General features: G+C 44.3%; 1 long non-coding RNA gene across 1 annotated transcript; it reads right to left on the bottom strand.

The window, feature by feature from the left end:
- Positions 1-2,825: 2,825 nt before the first annotated feature.
- Positions 2,826-9,256, bottom strand: LOC141213592 (uncharacterized). The gene is made up of 3 exons (XR_012283061.1): positions 8,926-9,256; positions 8,560-8,687; positions 2,826-2,865 (listed from the first exon to the last, which is right to left on the bottom strand). It is a non-coding gene; the product is annotated as an uncharacterized lncRNA (long non-coding RNA).
- Between the last annotated feature and the right edge of the window lie 3,897 nt (positions 9,257-13,153).

Genomic DNA, 13,153 nt, shown 5'->3' with positions numbered 1-13,153 from the left:
CCATGAAGCCTCTATGTTTTCTACTACGTGATCCATCGCCTCCTCTCTTGGGTGGAGGAACTTTCTCAGCCGCATTAACCCCGAGGCTTCTGACATCACCATTGTGCTGATGTGGAGGCACCGGATACCCTATACCTTCATTATTTCCCCCCACCTAGCGCTGGAGAGCTAGAACATACTAGGAGAACACATGGTGTGAAGCGCGGCAGTCGTGCATGCCTCGGAGAAATGCTTTTTTTATTAGATGAATTCTTTGTAACATTTTTTTCAATAAATGGTTTTTACAATGATTTTCTTCGGCCCTGGTGCTGGGTGCACCCCTCTTGTAGCCATTTTGCCCTGCTGGGGGGAGCATGCACAATCAGCAGGGGAGCTGGATTAACCTCTTCTTTCCTCTCTAGGAGGACATACAATGTGGAGGCCATGGCTTCCCGCTCATCGGTACAAGCCGTGTCCGCTGCTCCACCAGATCCAGACCGCAGATAACATTCGCTCTATGGATCCAAGGCTGACCAGCCCAGATACTGAACCATTAATGGCAGCAATTCCCTGTATACAGACATATCTTAGGGAACTGCTATTCATGCAATTCCCCAGTATAAGGCGCACCACTATTAAACCAATACCACAGCACTTACTCTTCTCTTTTCCATGAACAGAGTTAAAAAATCATCTATTTCTGTTTTTCCCTCAAGGAAATTTTGGGCAAAATTGTCAGACTCCTCTTCAGCTTGGTGGGCAGCGACCTTTAACCTGGCCTGTAGTGCGCTGAGACTGCAGCTCTGCGAGGGGGGAAGGAGCAGGACGTTACACCTCATCCCATATGGCACAGGGACTCACCTATTTTACTAGCGGCAGTAGGTTTCCCCAGCAAATGGGGCTCATTTACAGATCGTCCATTGCAGCCAATCATAATGCAGCTTTCATTCCTCAAACTGTTCCTAAAAAATGAAAGCCAAGCTCTGGTTGGCTGCTGTGAAAGCATCTGGTCATGTACCATTCACATGCTATAACCTCACAGTACTAATCATCAGGATTAAATACAAGTCTGGACAATTGGACCTATCGTCTGTCTAGTACAAAAGATCAGCTGATATAAAAATGTGTATTATATGGAAAACTGGGCGAGATGATGCTGAAAACATTGTATAGGACTATAGTGGCAATCTGGGAACATGTAGCGACTAGTGATGAGCGAGCGTGCTCGTTTAACCCTTTAAACGAGCACACTCGGGTACTCGCTGAGTAGTTTTGTCGTGTTCAGCATTTCCGATGCAGCCGGGGCGGCTGCATGTATCGCGGCTGTTACACAGCTGTGACACATGCAGGGATTGCCTGTTTGTTAGCCAGTCTCTGCATGTGTCATAGCTGTGTAACAGCCGCGACACATGCAGCTGCTGCAGCTGCAACCGATATGCACAGCACGCCGAAACTACTTGGCGAGTACCCGAGCGTGCTCGTTTAAAGGGTTAAACGAGCACGCTCGCTCATCACTAGTAGCGACATCATACATATAGTAATATTTCAATATTCAGCCAATTCTTGCATGGCCCCCTTACAGTGCACGCCGTCCATATCCCCCCGCACTGTAAACCTTTCAGAACGTTCCCTTTGTTCTACTGAACAATAATGTCATTTGTGGCTTCAGCGGCTTTCTGCAGATTAGACGTCCAGTTTCCACAGGACACATAAAGGGCTTTTATTACCCTGTAACTTATCAAAGAGATCTACTGACAGCACAGTTCTGCAATTAAAGGGAATGTGTCATCAGAAAATGACCAGGACTTTATGTTAAAGGTAACCTGTCAGCTCCCCCGAGATCACAAACCGTCACCATGTATTTATTTCTCACTTTATACCCGTCCTAACAAACCCCTTTTAGTGGCTTTCTGATTTCTGCATTTGGCGAAAATCTATTTTATAATTGTGGTGGCAATTTGCTAATTAGAGGGTGTCTAGTGGTGGGGCGCGTTGCAATGCCCCCACAAATATTCACCTACTTATTATCACGGCCACAGTTATAAAAATGTTAGAAATCAGTAAGCCACTATTAATGGGCTCTTTACACAGGGTACAAAAAGATCAATAAATACATTGTGGCGCTTCGGGAGGCATGAGAAAGCTGACAGCTTCTCTTTACATGTTATTTTTAACTACTGAGTTTTTCTTCGATTTTCCATAACACAATCTAGATAAAAAAAAAATGCAAACTGGCCATTAATCCTAATACTAGACTCAAACTTCTTATTCTGTTCACAAGGCTTTGCATCAGTCTCATGATCATCACAGACAGGATAATAATGAAAGGTAACAATCAATATAGAATAGAATCCACCATTCACAAGAGGTGATATCACTGTCCCGCAGGCGCCATCTTCTCCAGCCCCGTATCCGCCACATTACCTCGCTCAGCTCATGCTGTCTTTGCTGGTTTTCATTTGAGTCAGAAGCTCATACTGGAAGAGAAGAAAAACACAAGGAAATGAGGATGAATTCACGCGGGCCGCATTTGCTGCAGCTTTTACGGCCAGATCAGAGCAGGTTTATAAGGTAAGTGGATGAGACTTTACAAATCTCATCCGCAAACTGTAAAGATTGCCCATATAGAAAAATGAGAACGCCAGAGATGTTCCAAATCCCGGCATGTCATTGTGGGGTGAAAATACAGCAGATTATCAATGTGAATTTCACCAACTTCAATATAGCAAGGGTGAGATCGTCAGAATTCCTTAGCACAATCCACAAATGAACCAAACCTGCCATAAAGACTGCGCCTGCCATGTCAGCCCCATCCACAGTGGCTTACCTTATCTAATAATGCTTGTCGCTTTCACTCCAGAATTGGCTCAATTTGAAGATTCTTTTCTGGATTAAAAATATTTTAAAAAATTTCTATATTAATATACACATACAGAGGATGAAATAAGTATTGAACATGTCACCAATTGTCTAAGTAAATATATTACTAAAGGTGCTATTGACATGAAATTCTCACCAGATGTCGGTAACAACCCATCCAGTCCACACAGGCAAAGAAATCAAATCATAGATGTCCATGAATTATGTGTAATAATGAGAAATGACACAGGAAAAAGGTACTGAAAACATGAAGAGAGAGAGAGGCAAAAAGCCATGGAAAGTCATGACACCAGCTGAAATCTATCAGTAATTAGAAACCCATCCTGCCACTTAGTGAAAAATAATATTAGGTGGTTCAACTGATGGCCTATAAAAAGGTGTCTCGTTAGCAAGATGCCACACAAGAAATATCTCATGATGGGTAAAACCAGTGAGCGGTCTCAAGACCTCCGCAACCTAATTGTTGCAAAATATACTGACGGTATTGGTTACAGAAGAATTTCTAAATTACTGAAGGCTCCAGTGAGCACTGCTGTGGCCATAATCCAGAAATGTAAAGAACATAATTTCATAATAAACCGGTCACGACCAAGTGCTCCCTGCAAGATTTCAAACAGAGGAGTGAAATTAATTATCAAAATAGTTGTCCATGACCAAGGACCACCTGTGGAGAGTTACAGAAAGACCAGGAATCAGCAATTGTTTCAAAGAAAACTATAAGTGATGCACTCAACCTCCATGGTCTGTATGCACGCTTAGCACGCAAGACTCCATTGCTGAACAAAAAGCATGTTGACGCGTGTTTAACGTTTGCTCAACAATATTTAGACAAGCCTGTGAAATACTGGGAGAATATAGTCTGGTCAGATGAGACCAAAATTGAACTCTTTGGATGTCATAATACACACCATGTTTGGAGGCCAAAAGACACTGCATATCACCCCCAAAACACCATACTAACAGTGAAATTTGGAGGTGGGAACATCATGGTGTTGGGCTGTTTTTCAGCATACGGCAATCTTCATATTAATGAAGGAAGGAGAAATGGATAAATGTACGAGACATTCTTGATAAAAATCGGCTGCAATCTACCAGGATGATGATGAAACAAGGGTGGACATTTCAGCAAGACAATGATCCCAAACACACAGCCAAGGAAACGCTCAATTGTTTTCAGAGAGAGATAATTAAAGCTGCTACAATGGCCCACCCAATCACCTGACCTGAATCCAACAGAATATTTATAGAAGGAACTGAAGCTCAGAGTTCATAGAAGGAGCCCAAGGGATCTTCAGGATTTGTAGCGTGTTTGTGTGGAAGCATGGGACAAAATCACACCTGAGCAATGCATGCGACTAGTTTCTCCATACAGGATGAATCTTGAAGCTGTCATCACCAACAAAGGCTTGTGTACGAAGTATTAAATACATTTCAGTAAGCATAGTCAATACTTTTTCCCTGTGTAATTTCTCATTATTACACATAACTTAATTTATGGACATCTATTGTTTGATTTCTTTGCCTATGTGGATTGGATGGTCTGTTACTGATATCTGGGGAGAATTTCATGCCTATAGCACCTTTAGTAACATAGTTACTTAGAAAATTGGTGAAGTGTGAGTATTTCACTCGCTGTGTATATCCAGTGGGGAAAATAAGTATTTGATACACTGCCGATTTTGCAAGTTTTCCCACCTACAAAGAATGGAGAGGTCTGTATTTTTTTTTTATCGTAGGTATACTTCAACTGTGAGAGACAGAAGAAGAATCCAGAAAATCACATTGTATGATTTTTACATAATTAATTAGCATTTTATTGATTGAAATAAGTATGTGATACAATAGAAAAACAGAACGTAATATTTGGTACAGAAACCTTTGTTTGCAATTACAGAGGTCAGAAGTTTCCTGTAGTTCTTGACCAAGTTTGCACACACCGCAGCAGGGACTTTGGCCCACTCCTCCATACAGATCTTCTCCAGATCTTTCAGGTTTCGGGGCTGTCGCTGGGCAACATTGGAGTTTCAGCTCCCTCTAAAGATTTTCTACTGGGTTCAGGTCTGAAGACTGGTTAGGCTACTCCAGGACCTTGAAATGCTTCTAACAGAGACACTCCTTAGTTTCCTTGGCTATGTGTTTCGGGTCATTGTCATGGTGGAAGACCCAGGCACGTCCCATCTTCAATGCTCTTACTGAGGGATAGAAGTTGTTGGACAAAATCTCGCGATACATGACCCCATCCTTCCTCCCTTCAATATGGTGCAGTCATCCTGTCCCCTTTGCAGAAAAGCACCCCCAAAGTATGACATTTTCCCCACCATGCTTCACGGTTGGGACAGTGTTCTTGGGGTTGTACTCATCCTCCTTCTTTCTCACGGCGAGTGGAGTTGATACCAAAAAGTTCTATTTTGGTCTCATCTGACCACAAGACCTTCTCCCATGCCAGATGGTCATTGGCAAACTTGAAATGGGCCTGGACATGTGCTGTTGTTTGAGACTGTGGTCCCAGCTCTCTTCAGGTTATTGACCAGGTCTTCCTGTGTAGTGATGGGCTGATTCCTGACCTTTCTCAGAATCATGCTTACCCCACAAGGCGAGATCTAGCATGGAGCCTTACACCGAGGAGAATTGACAGTCATCTTGTGCTTATTCCATTTTCTAATAATTGTGCCAACAGTTGTTGACTTCTCACCAAGCTCCTTGTCTACTGCCTTGTAGCCCATGCCAGCCTTGTGCAGGTCTACAATTTGTCCCTGGTGTCCTTAGACAGCTCTTTGATCTTGGCCATGGTGGAGAGGTTGGAGTGTGATTGATTGAGCATGTGGACAGGTGTCTTTTATACAGGTTTATATGGTGCAATTAATAAAAGGTAATGAGTGCAGAGTAGGAGGGCTTCTTAAAGAAACACTAACAGGTCTGTAAGAGCCAGAATTCTTGCTGGTTGGTAGGAAATCAAATACTAATTCCATGCAATAAAATGCAATTTAATGATTTGAAAATCAAACAATGTGGTTTTCTGGTTTTTATTTTTAGATTCTGTATCTCACAGTTGAAGTGGATATACGATAAAAATTACAGACCTCTCCATTCTATGTAGGTGGGAAAACTTGCAAAATCGGCAGTGTATCAAATACTATTTTTACCACCATGTATATGTATGTGTGTGTATATACACTACCCACAAAAAGTTAGGAATATTTGGCTTTTGGGTGAAATTTCAGGATGAACCTAAAATGCCCTCTAACCTTTTCAGGTGAACTTAATGTGACCTTCTCTAAACTTTTGAATGCACATGTCCAACTGTTCAATGTTTCAGTACTTTTTGCACAACTTGCTGTTCTCTAACAAGGAGCTTAATGGCAAAATTCACATCAGGTGTTTGATCCATGTATCGCCCAATAAAATTTGGGGTTCAATTAGAATTGGTATTAAACAGCCCCTACTACTTGAATAACAGCATTAATCCTGTCATTGTCCCTCTGCATTCACAACACAGGCCTAATTTCATCCTCATGGATCACAAGGCTCCAGCTCATTGAGGTTGCATCATTAGGGAATGGCTGCTGGAGACAGGGGAACCTCAAATGGAGTGGCCTGCATTTTCTCCAGACCTGAATCCCATAGAAAACCTATGGGATCAGCTGAGTCGCTGTGTAGAGGCTCGTAACTCTGTACCCCAGAACCTCAATGACCTGAGAACCGCCCTTTCCAGGGCTGTGGTGTCAGTAAGCCAAACTTCCGACTCCCGACTCTGACTCCACAGCCCTGGTCACTACTGAGCGTGTACATAAAGTGCAGCACAGATTCATCTGAACTAAAAGCCGAGATCCTTAGATCAGGAACAGAACAGACATTTATAGGACATTTCAGAACTTTCACAAATTCTTATGGAAACATTTACAGCACATCCTGTATTGTACTGCTGTACCCAATTTATTCTATATTTTAGGAGTCGGAGTGGGTCCATTTTATACCGACTCCACCAAAATAGACACCGACTCAGACTCCACAGCCCTGCACCCTCCAAGAAGAGTGGGATGCCATGCCTCAGAAGACAATAACTCCACTTGTGAACAGCAGGAGAATTCATTGTCGAGCTGTAATTGATGCTGCTCAAGGCCACATGACAAGTTATTGAGACATTGACATTTTTTGTTGGGGTATACCCACCACTGTTGTTGGCATTTGTTTCAATAAATGGTTTGAGATGAGGAAATCACCGTTACATGCTTCTACTTAAACGCCCTACTTGTATTACAATATATTACTGTAGAGAGAACTTTTTACATTTTCCATACATTTCACCAGAAAGCCACATATCCCTAACTTTTTGTTGTCAGTGTAGATATACAGGTGCTTCTCACAAAATTAGAATATCATCAAAAAGTTAATTTATTTCAGTTCTTCAATACAAAAAGTGAAACTCATATATTACATAGAGTCATTACAAACACAGTGATCTATTTCAAGTGTTTATTTCTGATAATGTTGATGATTATGGCTACAGCCAATGAAAACACAAAAGTCATTATCTCAGTAAATTAGAATATTTTATAACAGCTTAAAAAATTATTTTAAAATCCGAAATGTTGTCCTACTGAAATGTATGTTCAGTAAATGCACTCAATACTTGCTCGGGCTCCTTTTGCATCAATTACTGCATCAATGCGGCGTGGCATGGAGGCGATCAGCCTGTGGCACTGCTGAGGTATTATGGAAGCCCAGGTTGCTTTGATAGCAGCCTTCAGCTCCTCTGCATTGTTGGGTCTGGTGTCTCTCATCTTCCTCTTGACAATACCCCATAGATTCTCTATGAGGTTAAGGTCAGGCGAGTTTGCTGACCAATCAAGCACAGTGATACTGTTGTTTTTAAACCAGGTATTGGTACTTTTGGCAGTGTGGACAGGTGCCAAGTCCTGCTGGAGAATGAAATTTCCATCTCCAAAAAGCTTGTTAGCAGAGGGAAGCATGAAGTGCTCTAAAATGTCCTGGTAGACGGCTGCGCTGACTTTGGTCTTGATAAAACACAGTGGACCTACACCAGCAGATGACATGGCTCTCCAAGCCATCACTGATTGTGGAAACTTCACACTAGACCTCAAGCAGCTTGGATTATGTGCCTCTGCACTCTTCCTCCAGACTCTGGGACCTTGATTCCCAAATTAAAATTGGAACTTTGGGACCTTGTGGAGTGTGTCAATGACTGCCTTCTGGACATCTGTCAAGTCAGCAGTCTTCCCCATGACTGTGGAGCCTACTGAAACAGATTAAGGGGCCTTTTTAAACACGTAGGAAGCCTTTGCAGGTGTTTTTTTCTTAATTATTCTAATTTACTGAGACAATGACTGTTGTGTTTTCATTGGCTGTAAGTCACAATCATCAACATTAGCAGAAACAACCACATGAAATAGATCACTCTGTTTGTAATGACTCTGTATAATATATGAGTTTCACTTTTTGTATTGAAGAACTCAAATTAATTAACTTTTGGATGATATTCTAATTTTATGAGACGCACATATATATATATATATATATATATATATATACAGTACAGACCAAAAGTTTGGACACACCTTCTCATTTAAAGATTTTTCTGTATTTTCATGACTTTGAAAATTGTACATTCACACTGAAGGCATCAAAACTATGAATTAACACTATGAAAACCGTATTCAACTACCATCCACCAAATCTTACTTGCCAGCTCCTCGATATTTTTCACTAGCTCCTCTTTATCAGATATAATCTGTTTTAGTTGTGGAAGATTTACAAACTGCTCCAGAAGAACATCCTCTTGCTCCATCATATCGGTGAGCTGTGACACGCTGAAGTAGAAAAAAAGAGAAACATGCGTCCAAGACTTTCATGGAAAAGTTACAACAGGGTACAGAGAAGCTAGTGTGCAGAATAAGCCCCCACAGACTTATCTATAGGGGTGGCCCTGGGGAATACTAGGATGGATGTCATTTTATCATTAGAACTAATATAGAATTCAGAAATTTTTTTTTGACAAATAAAAATTAAACTTTTTTTTTTTTTTATTTTAGTTGTAAAAATACAAACCTCAAATCTGACAGCTCAGGAAACGTTTCAGGGAGATCAGGCATCTTATATGTAAAGCCGTTCACACCCACCTAAGAAATATATACAGGTACTGGTGAGAGACTACAGAAACAGAAATGTTCGGTGCCTAGGTTACCGGCCACTGCTGCTGTCTATCAGTGGTGGCCAGTCTCCTAGGCAAGGAAAGCAGTTTGCTATACAGCTTGCAAGTGCAGCTCTGAAGTTGGCCGGATCCCTGGATTCAGTACCTCTGTGCTCCTCCGACGCTGCAAAGTCAAAGCGGTCTCTGCCGACAGCAGAGGAAAGTGCATAGTTCAGACCAGCGGCGCGACCATGCCGCTGGTTGAAACTGTCCATCTTCAGGAGAGCACTGACCCCAGCAAGGAGGTAGCCAGCAAGACAGAGGAGCAGTGTGCTCCTGATGAAACAAGATGAGACAAGCTCTTAAAGGGGTTTTCTGATCCGACATGACACTGACTGCAGACTTGTGAAGAGATGCAGATGTGTTATGTGCAGCATGAGACGGGGCATTATCATGCATGAAATGATCTCGATGGTCCAGATGGATGGAGTGGAGGATGGCTGGTTGATGGACACCCCATGCAAACACGGCTACGGCGCTAACAAGGAGGAGGTGGAGTAATGTTTTGGGCTGGAATCATGGGGAGAGGGATTGTCGGCCCTTTTAGGATCCCTGAAGGGGTAAAGATGAACTCCATAATGTATGTTGAGTTTCTCAAACAGCACTTCCTTCCATGGTTCAAGAAGAAGAACCGTGCATTCCGCAGCAAGATCATTTTCATGCATGATAATGCCCCGTCTCATGCTGCACATAACACATCTGCATCTCTGGCTGCTATGGGCATAAAAGGGGACAAACTTATGGTGTGGCCCCCATGCTCCCCTGACCTCAACCCCATTGAGAACCTCTGGAGCATCATCAAAAGGAGTGTCTATGATGGCGGGAGGCAGTTCACATCTAAGCAACAGCTCTGGGAGGGTATTCTGTCCTCATGCAAAACAATTGAAGCAGAAACCATCCAAAACCTGACAAATTCAATGGACGAGAGAGTTCAGAAGCTCCTTTCGAACAAGCGGTCCTATGTTCAAATGTAACATCACCTAGAATAAAGTTTTGAGCTGAAAACTATTTGATTTCAGTTTGTAATAACCTGCTAATGCTTATAATTTCAAAAATGACCATTTTTTTGTTCTTTATTAAAATGAAAAGGTTGAAAACTCTGCTGTGCATAATAATTTGGAACATGCAATTTGAGTGCAGTTTGAGTTTTTTATTTTTTTTTAAATATACTGTTATCATAGGCAGTTTGTACAAAAACCTTTCAATTGTACTCTAATAGTTATTTGACTGGAAAATTACAATGACTGCAATTCATATAGGTAATTTGGGAAAATCTGAGAATATATTATTTGCATAATAATTTGGAACACAGTGTATACAGACCACAAAGTATGGCAGTATCAGCGATCAAGCAGACAAGGGCTGGAGAGAGCAGGAGAGACGCTAGAAAGACGCTCAAGAGAGAGAGAGCAGGAGAGACGCTCGAGAGAGAGAGAGAGCAGGAGAGACGCTCGAGAGAGAGAGCAGGAGAGACGCTCGAGAGAGAGAGAGAGCAGGAGAGACGCTCGAGAGAGAGAGAGCAAGAGAGACGCGAGAGAGAGAGCAGGAGAGACGCGAGAGAGAGAGAGCAGGAGAGACGCTCGAGAGAGAGCAGGAGAGACGCTCGAGAGAGAGAGCAGGAGAGACGCTCGAGAGAGAGAGAGCAGGAGAGACGCTCGAGAGAGAGAGAGAGCAGGAGAGACGCTCGAGAGAGAGAGAGCAGGAGAGACTCTTGAGAGAGAGAGAGCAGGAGAGACGCTCGAGAGAGAGAGCAGGAGAGACGCTCGAGAGAGAGAGAGCAGGAGAGACGCTCGAGAGAGAGAGAGCAGGAGAGAGGCTCGAGAGAGAGAGCAGGAGAGAGGCTCGAGAGAGAGCAGGAGAGACGCTCGAGAGAGAGAGAGAGCAGGAGAGACGCTCGAGAGAGAGAGAGCAAGAGAGACGCTCGAGAGAGAGAGCAGGAGAGACGCTCGAGAGAGAGAGCAGGAGAGACGCTCGAGAGAGAGCAGGAGAGACGCTTGAGAGAGAGAGCAGGAGAGATGCTCGAGAGAGAGAGCAGGAGAGACGCTCGAGAGAGAGAGCAGGAGAGACGCTCGAGAGAGAGAGCGGGAGAGACGCTCGAGAGAGAGCAGGAGAGACGCTAGAGAGAGAGAGAGCAGGAGAGATGCTCGAGAGAGAGAGAGAGCAGGAGAGACGCTCGAGAGAGAGAGAGCAGGAGAGATGCTTGAGAGAGAGAGCAGGAGAGACGCTCGAGAGAGAGAGCAGGAGAGACGCTCGAGAGAGAGAGAGCAGGAGAGACGCTCGAGAGAGAGAGCAGGAGACATGCTCGAGAGAGAGAGAGCAGGAGAGACGCTCGAGAGAGAGAGAGCAGGAGAGACGCTCGAGAGAGAGAGCAGGAGAGACGCTCGAGAGAGAGAGAGCAGGAGAGACGCTCGAGAGAGAGAGAGCAGGAGAGACGCTCGAGAGAGAGAGCAGGTGAGACGCTCGAGAGAGACAGCGGGAGAGACGCTCGATTGAGAGAGAGCAGGAGAGACGCTAGAGAGAGAGAGAGCAGGAGAGATGCTCGAGAGAGAGAGAGCAGGAGAGACGCTCGAGAGAGAGAGCAGGAGAGACGCTCGAGAGAGAGAGAGCAGGAGAGAGGCTCGAGAGAGAGAGAGCAGGAGAGACGCTCGAGAGAGAGCAGGAGAGACGCTCGAGAGAGAGAGAGCAGGAGAGACGCTCGAGAGAGAGAGCAGGAGAGACGCTCGAGAGAGAGAGCAGGAGAGACACTAGAGAGAGAGAGAAGCTCGAGATAGAGAGCAGGAGAGAAGCTCGAGAGAGAGAGCAGGAGAGAAGCTCGAGAGAGAGAGCAGGAGAGACGCTCGAGAGAGAGAGCAGGAGAGACGCTCGAGAGAGAGAGCAGGAGAGACGCTCGAGAGAGAGAGACGCTAGAGAGAGAGAGACGCTCGAGAGAGAGAGCAGGAGAGATGCTCGAAAGAGAGCAGGAGAGACGCTAGAGAGAGAGAGCAGGAGAGACGCTCGAGAGAGAGCAGGAGAGACGCTCGAGAGAGAGAGCAGGAGAGACGCTCGAGAGAGAGAGCAGGAGAGACGCTCGAGAGAGAGAGCAGGAGAGACGCTCGAGAGAGAGAGAACAGGAGAGACGCTCGAGAGAGAGAGCAGGAGAGACTCTCGAGAGAGAGAGAGCAGGAGAGACGCTCGAGGGAAAGAGCAGGAGAGAAGCTAGAGAGAGAGAGCAGGAGAGACGCTCGAGAGAGAGAGCAGGAGAGACGCTCGAGAGAGAGAGCAGGAGAGATACTCGAGAGAGAGAGCAGGAGAGACGCTCGAGAGAGAGAGCAGGAGAGACGCTCGATAGAAAGCTGGAGCAACTGTCAATCACTTCATCACTATATGACTCAGTAATGATGCCTATAGCATATTACTCAGGGTGACAACATGGCAGGTCACAGAGTTTCCTGTTTCATGATCTAGATTTGCTAAATTGGAGACATATCATGATACAGAGCCCATGTCCATGACTTATGTCAGCTCCAAAATGAAATATGTATTGAAAAAAATGTAAAAAAATAATATATATACACACACATATACATACACTGCTCAAAAAAATAAAGGGAACACTCAAATAACACATCCTAGATCTGAATGAGTGAAATATTCTCATTGAATACTTTGTTCTGTACAAAGCTGAATGTGCTGACAACAAAATCACATAAAAATCATCAATGGAAATCAAATTTATTAACTAATGGAGGCCTGGATTTGGAGCCACCCCCAAAATTAAAGTGGTAAAACACACTACAGGCTGATCCAACTTTGATGTAATGTCCTTAAAACAAGTCAAAATGAGGCTCAGTATTGTGTGTGGCCTCCACGTCCCTGTGTGACCTCCCTACAACGCCTGGGCATGCTCCTGATGAGGTTCCGGATGGTCTCCTGTGCGATCTCCTCCCAGACCTGGACTAAAGCATCCGCCAACTTCTGGACAGTCTGTGGTGCAACGTGACGTTGGTGGATGGAGCGAGACATGATGTCCCAGATGTGCTCAATCGGATTCAGGTCTGGGGAACGGGCGGGACAGTCCATAGCTTCAATGCCTTCATCTTGCAGGAA

The sequence above is a fragment of the Phyllobates terribilis genome, unplaced genomic scaffold (genome assembly GCF_046119375.1).
Source record: "Phyllobates terribilis strain yellow unplaced genomic scaffold, ASM4611937v1 Scaffold_200__1_contigs__length_3551848, whole genome shotgun sequence".
Taxonomy (NCBI): Eukaryota; Metazoa; Chordata; class Amphibia; order Anura; family Dendrobatidae; genus Phyllobates; species Phyllobates terribilis.
Note: the sequence above shows the minus strand (reverse complement) of the source record. Positions and strands in the feature narration are given on the sequence as shown.